The following is a 7774-nucleotide window of genomic DNA, read 5'->3' as shown; positions in this document are numbered from 1 at the left end:
GAGGATCCCACATGCCGCGGAGCGGCTGGGCCCGTGAGCCATGGCCGCTGAGCCTGCGCGTCCGGAGCCTGTGCTCCGGGACGGGAGAGGCCACAACAGAGGGAGGCCCGCATACCACAAAAAAAAAAAAAAAACTGTTTTCACAGTGGATGACATAAAATCAGGAGAGTTTGAGTTTGTCCGGTCTCTTGCTTTTTAGCTCTGTGACTTTGGACAACTTACCCAACCTCTCTGGGCCCCAGTTACCCCATGTGGAAAGTGTGGAAGGAGAAGGAAGTGGTGAGAGCTCTGACACCATCTCCTTTCAGTCGGCTCTGTGCCAGGACTCTGTTCCGAGAAGACCTTCAGAGAGACAATGTGCCAACGGCCCCCAGAGCCTCACCTGCTGACCTGTGAGGGGAAGGATTTGCCGCCTAGACATGGGCTGTAATGAATTCTCCTCTCTCCTTTCAAGTCATCGGAAGGTTTATGGTTGGATTAATAGTGTTATGAATTGAGTTAAACAAGGCTTTCCTTCCCCCAGGACTTCAAATAGCGGAAATCAGATGAAGAAGGAATCCTATTCCACATGCAGCAGCTTTATTAAAATCTGTCTTAGTATAAAGAGAGGAGTGGAGCTGGGGGGCTGGAAGGCTGAGGCAAGCGTGGCACTGGGCTGGGAGGAGCTTCCGGGGTGCTGAGCAGGAAACTTGAAGCAAGTGGAGGCCGCAGTTGTTTATAATTGCTTAATTAACATTTTCAAAGTTAGAACATTCAGATAAAGTTAGTCCTCTTTGTCATCGTCCCAAATCCAGCTCTCACTCTCCATGGAAGGGATCGAGGATTTGGGACTGGAGAGCACAATAGCCAAAAGGACTTTATCATGATATCCTGATGATTTTAAACCATTAATTTGATGTGTTGTCATGGACCTGCTTTATCCTTCACCAGAATACACATATAGAGGATTGATCAACTGATCGATTGATAGAGACACTTCATAGAAAACGTGTAACATTTTATATCAATTTCTTGGCATAAATGAGATCCTACTGTGTATATTATACAGCAATTTGCCACTATCCATGTTGACATACAGAGATCTAGGTCAGTCCTTATAACAGATTTGTAGTATTCCATCATTTGAATATAGCACATTTCATTTAGCTGTTCTCCTATTCTAATAATTCCTACAATTGAATATTATTCTTGGACACCGGGGTTGTCTGCTGTACTTTGCTAGTAAATGCCATGGTGCAAAGAGCACCCTGGAGCCTGGATCCCTGTGCACATTGACGGTGCATCTCTGCAGTAAGTGTGGAGCAGTATAGAGTCACTGGCTTCTAAGGGCTGGCGTTTCCCCAACCTTCTGGGGGTGCTAGGAGCAAACCAAACATCCAGTGATTCCAAATTCATGGTCTAAAGTTTCCATCATCCTTCCAGCCTCCTGCATGTGCGCCAGGAGAGTAGATGATTCCATTTTACAGATGGGGTCCAGAGAAGTAAGGTGATTTGCCCAAATTTGTAGAGCCTGTAAGAGGGGAAAGGCAGACAAATCAGAAAGTGGTATGGTCAGAGGAGGTGAGAGGAGAAGTTGGGACGGGAATGACGTGCTCGCTGGGCAGGGGCAGAGGAAATGGAGGATCTCATCCCCAGAAGTGCCCTGGCCTCGGCAGCACCTGTGTTGTCTAAACACACTCAGAACCCCCAGGGGAAAGAACTGAAACAAGCCCTCCCTAATTGCTATCATCTAAATGAAGTGATTCATACTACTTTGCCCGTGCATAATTAGCTAATAAATTACACATGAGTAATCGTCTCTCGGGAGGCAGCAGGAAGGAGAGGAGCCGTCACACACACACCCTAATTTTCCTTTGGGACTATCGCTAAATCACGACTCCCTTTGGAATCGCAAGCAATTTTTTCCCTTTATTATTACAAGGCTATTGGCTTTGACAAATCAGGGCTTCTAAAATCACCAAGCCAAGCAAGCACTTGTTCCCCCAAACTACCTGTTTTATTAGGGAAGAACTCTCTGTTGTTATGACACACACATCCGGTTTGCCAGGTGACCTTCAACACCCCTTCTAGAAGGAAAAGATGAGAAAATGCAATAGGAATAGCACACCAGGTGCTCTCAAAGCAGCCCTTCTGCTGGCCTGGGAAGTCCACGAGGGGTGCTGGCAGTTCCTGTCCCCAAAGCAAACAGTTGCTTCAACCTCCAAATTTAGGAATTATCTGGACCTGAGGCATGTCCTCCTGAAGAATCCCCCAACCTGAGGGAAGAGGCAAGGCCCTGGCATTGATGTTTTTAGCAAGTACCCAGGGGATGCTAAATTTGGAGCCACTGGACTAAGAGGATGAACAGTTGTTTTTGTTAGGCAAAAACAGTTGTCCAAGAGAGTGAGGGAGCAGAGGTCTAGTATGTGATCCCACACATCAAAGTACCCTGGGTTATCAACCTCCTCCTCCTAAGAAGTCTCTTCTCCAAGCTCTCAGGAGCGTTATCACTCCAGCTCAGAAATCCTGGGGCACTGCTCTCTCCTGTAATCCCCCAATCCACCCACTGCTACAAACTAAGAATGTACTGACATGTTGATGCATCAGAGAGCTGGGACACACTTTACTGGTGGTGTATAAATTAGGGCTCTTTCACTGCAAGTCATAGTTACCAATCCAAATGGTTTTAAGCTGTTTGCAAGATGAAAGAGTTCCAGAGACGGGGTGTACAACCATGTGAATATACTTAACTCTACTGAAACATACACTTAAAAATGGTTAAGATGGGGCAAGGAGGTAGAGAAACTGGAACACTTACTCACTGTTGGCAGGAATGTAAAATGGTATAGCCACTGTGGAAAGCAGTATGAAGGCTCCTCCAAAAAATTAAAAATAGAACTACCATATGATCCCGCCATCCCACTTCTGGGTATGTATCCAGAAGAACTGAAAACAGGATCTCAAAGACGTATTTGCATCCTTGTGTTCACTGAAGCATTATTTACAAAAGCCAAGAAGTGACAGCGACTTAAATGTTGACTGATGGATGAATGAATAAAGACAATACGGTATATCTACAATGGAATATTATTCAGCCTTAAAAAAGAAGAAAATTCTGTCATATGCTACAACATGAATGAAACTTAAGGATATTACGTTAAGTGAAGTATCAGTCATAAAACGACAAATACTGCGTGATTCCGTTTAGGTGAGGTATCTAAAATAGTCAAATTCGTAGCGCAGAAGGTAGATTGGTGGTTGCCAGGGTCTGGGGCAGAAAAAGATGGGTGGTGTTCTTCGGTGGGTGTAGAATTTCAGTCATGCAGCACGGGAGAATGTTCTGGGGATCTGTTATACAACGATGCCAGTGGTTAATAATATTATACTGTATACTTGGAAATTGTTGGGTGTGTAAATTTTATGTCGTGTTTTATTGCCACAATTTTTTAAAAAGAGTATGCTGTGCAAATATTCCCTTGCCAATAAAAACTACATCGTCACCCCAAATGATGAAGCTTAGTAAATTTTGTTAAGCTTATTTTACCGCAATGAAACTTTTTTTGATTTAAGCCAACAGGGGAATTTAAAGGCTTATATAGTTAAAAAGAATCATCTTGGGTAATAGGTTTGGAGAACCAATTATGTAAAACACCTACTGCCAGGAAATTATTGGATTGTTAGAAGAATCTGGAAATGCAAAACCACAGATCACCACACTGTCCCGTTAGGAAATCCCAAGAGGTCCAGGAGGAGACTCAGGAACCAAAGGTCATGCTTCTCTAGGGGGCTGTGCTGGAACCCCTGGCTTCTCCTTCTGCCTTTGGACTTGGACGTGGCCCCCTCAACTCCCCATCAGTTTCTGCATCTGGGCCATGTGAGGGCTGGAGCAGTTCATTGATATTTATGATTCTTTTAATCATTAACCTTGTACGATCCTATCCCTAAGTTTTCTTTTCCTTTCTCCTTCTTCCTTTCTTACTTCTTTTGTTTTGGTAGTCTCAAAAAAAAAAAAAAAAAAAAACCATGCACTTTCCATATGGTGTCCTTCCTGGAGACCGGCCAACTCCCCAGCTCCCCAGGGCAGGTCCATGCATATGCATGGGCCAAGAAGGCTGTCCAGCCACCCGCAGCGTGATCGCAGTCACCAAATGTGCCCATGCCAGCCGGTCCCAGCACCACCCTCCCTGCCTGTCAGTCCCCACATCTCCACTGCACTGTCAGACCTCTGAATTAGCAGCAGTAAAGGTGATTTCACAAGCCCAGTGAGCGTACTGTTGATCATGGCGGGTGTGGACAGGAGAAATGGGAGGCAGCTGCAGATTCACAGAAGGCCTCAAATTCAGACTCCATGTTTTCACCAAAGGACATTATACCTAAAGTCACAGTGATACACAAGAGAACTGAAATAAGACGCTCATCCCCCGACTTCAAACATGGGTCCCCTCCCCCGACCCCACCACCTGGCATGCACTGTGAATTAAGTTCTTAAAAATAAATCCCATAATTATCTTGTGAATAGCAAATTACATTGTAGGATATTGTCACCTGTGGTAGAGCACTGAAAGCAGAACTAAATTGGGGGATTATGAGTGACACATAGCTATCATTTAGAACATGATTGGTATAAAACTGCGTGTTGAATCAAAAGTTCTGAAGTGCCATGATTTTGCCATAAATATTCTGACATTTTTGCATTAATCAAAATTACTCAGACATGTATTGTATGGGCGCAGAGTAGTAAACTGTTGTGTTATATTTGCTTTAGTGTTAAAGCACTAATTTGTTCAAAGAAAACATTTAAAATTTTAATACAATTTTTGTTGCCCTGTTTTGGCATTGCTTCATTTTTTAATATAGGGGAAGAATTAAATATAGAAGCTACCTAGGTCTAACTCCTGAGGGTCTTATGAGCACCTACTGTGTGCGAGATTCTGTCAAGAGATCGGAGATGAATCACACATGATCCCACGCTGGAGGAGCTCGTGGGATAAGAAGGAGACAAAATGTATAACATAACAGCCAAGACTCAAGGCAAAATCAGGCTGTGCAGATGGAGGACATACCAGAGGCCTGCTTGGTGGAGGCAGCACTTCAGTTGAGCCCTGAAAAGCTTAATATTTAGGAGCTAGAAGAAGCCATGGGGTTTATTCTAACCCTCTTTTTTTGTATACACTGAGACACCGAAAGAGGAAAGATCTCTCCAAGTAACATATTGACATCAGATTGACAGCTAACTCAACATGAGGAGGTGGGAGGTGAAGGGTAGGGAAGCAAAGCAGGGAGGAGGGACAACAGCTCCAGACAGAAGAAACAGCATCAGCAAAGGCAGGACAGCTGGAAAATTTGAATGTCTGCAGTGGCCCTTTACTGGGTGTTAGATTTCCTCCCCTGCCTGGACCCCACTCTGAATCCATGTGGCTTACTTGTGGTTTACCCAACTCCAGGTTGGGCACATGCCCCACTTTTTTGTTTTTTTGTTTTTTTTTTGTGGTATGCGGGCCTCCCTCTGTTGTAGCCTCTCCCGTTGCGGAGCACAGGCTCCGGACGCGCAGGCGCAGCGGCCATGGCTCACGGGCCCAGCCGCTCCGCGCATGCCCCACTTTTGACCAATCAACTCGTTACCCCTTTTGTGATTGGCTCAGAGACGGGCACATAGCCTAGGTAGGTCCAGGGAGACTCAGTCTACAGAAGTCCACCAGAGCAACGAAGAAAAGGGTGTAAATCAGGGGCTGCTGGTGGTACCACTTGGGACCAGCTTGCTTGAGAAGAGTGACCCAGAGGAAAAGAACACTGAGAGATGGAGAGAAACGAAGTCCCAAAATAAACATTTGAGCCTTGAATTCTGCTGCCTGAACCCACAGTTGCTTTTCAGTTGTGGGGGTCAGTCCCTTCTCCTTTTGGATCAAATCAACCTGGCTTGGGTCTCTGTCATTTGCTCCAAAAGGATCCTGACTGCCTCACTCCAGTTAAAGGGTAGCCCGGTTCTCGAAGGAGAAAGAGATCGCGTCAACCTGCCCAATGACACATCTGCATGGGCTAGTTCAACAGGTAAGCTGACTGAGCCCTGGGAAATCCCATGGAAAGACACACAAGACAGTGAAACCTCCGTGAAGCAGGTTGATTTGCCCTCCAAATGGCCTGATGGCCAGAGCGCTTTGGACCTGGGGAAGAGGAGGCCAAGTGATCTGAGTCTGCAGTCAGCGTGGGAGCCGCTGGGTGGTGTAAGAACCCCTTCAAGGGGAACTGTCTATAGATCCCTCTCTGTCCTTCCTGAGTTCCTCTCTGTTCCTACCAATCCTTGGTGTCTCCAGTTTCTAAAACCCCACAGCACTGAAAACCTCTGCTCAAGTTTGATCAAAAGCAGGTGAAAAATACAAAGCATGACAGTTTGTTGAAGACCAACCTTCAAGATCAACTTCCAAACAGCCCACAGTCCCACAGATTCAATGTCACAAGAGCTCAACTCTGCAAAAGACTGAGTCAGCCTGAACTACTAGCAGGCAGGGAAGAACAAAGAGTTTCGAGAATTACAGGGCTCGAACCTGCCAGCCAGGAGGCAAGGCCGGAAGGTGGGTGTTACAAGGCTGGCGCAGTACAAAGGTTACAAGGGTCCTGTGTGCTAAGAGGTGACATGGTCTCCAGGACTATTTTCTCTCAAGCTGTGAGGGCCCCAGGGCTTAGCTGGTGCAGGAAGAGACAAGGTAAGCCTGAGCATGCAGGAGAATTAACGAGAACTGCAGGGCCAGGAGCTATGCAGGGGCGTGGAGGACATAGGAGAGCACCTGGCCTGCCCAGAGCAAGTAAGTGCACAGCGAGGGGAGCAGGAAACAGAAAGAAGGATGAGACGGAGGAGGGCTGGGGCCATCTGTTTGGGGAAAGGAGCGGCCCTGGCAGGGGGCGGAGAGTTCTGAAAGGCTTCCCAACCTCAGCAGCCTGGGGAGCAGGCCCCTCTGCCAGTGCTAAAGCGCTAATTTGTTCAAAGAAAACATTTAAAATTTTAATACAATTTTTGTTGCCCTGTTTTGGCATTGCTTCATTTTTTAATATAGGGGAAGAATTAAATATAGAAGCTACCTAGGTCTAACTCCTGAGGGTCTTATGAGCACCTACTGTGTGCGAGATTCTGTCAAGAGATCGGAGATGAATCACACATGATCCCACGCTGGAGGAGCTCGTGGGATAAGAAGGAGACAAAATGTATAACATAACAGCCAAGACTCAAGGCAAAATCAGGCTGTGCAGATGGAGGACATACCAGAGGCCTGCTTGGTGGAGGCAGCACTTCAGTTGAGCCCTGAAAAGCTTAATATTTAGGAGCTAGAAGAAGCCATGGGGTTTATTCTAACCCTCTTTTTTTGTATACACTGAGACACCGAAAGAGGAAAGATCTCTCCAAGTAACATATTGACATCAGATTGACAGCTAACTCAACATGAGGAGGTGGGAGGTGAAGGGTAGGGAAGCAAAGCAGGGAGGAGGGACAACAGCTCCAGACAGAAGAAACAGCATCAGCAAAGGCAGGACAGCTGGAAAATTTGAATGTCTGCAGTGGCCCTTTACTGGGTGTTAGATTTCCTCCCCTGCCTGGACCCCACTCTGAATCCATGTGGCTTACTTGTGGTTTACCCAACTCCAGGTTGGGCACATGCCCCACTTTTTTGTTTTTTTGTTTTTTTTTTGTGGTATGCGGGCCTCCCTCTGTTGTAGCCTCTCCCGTTGCGGAGCACAGGCTCCGGACGCGCAGGCGCAGCGGCCATGGCTCACGGGCCCAGCCGCTCCGCGCATGCCCCACTTT

The sequence above is a fragment of the Physeter macrocephalus genome, chromosome 17 (assembly GCF_002837175.3).
Source record: "Physeter macrocephalus isolate SW-GA chromosome 17, ASM283717v5, whole genome shotgun sequence".
NCBI classification, from domain to species: domain Eukaryota; kingdom Metazoa; phylum Chordata; class Mammalia; order Artiodactyla; family Physeteridae; genus Physeter; species Physeter macrocephalus.
This window is presented reverse-complemented; position numbering follows the sequence as displayed.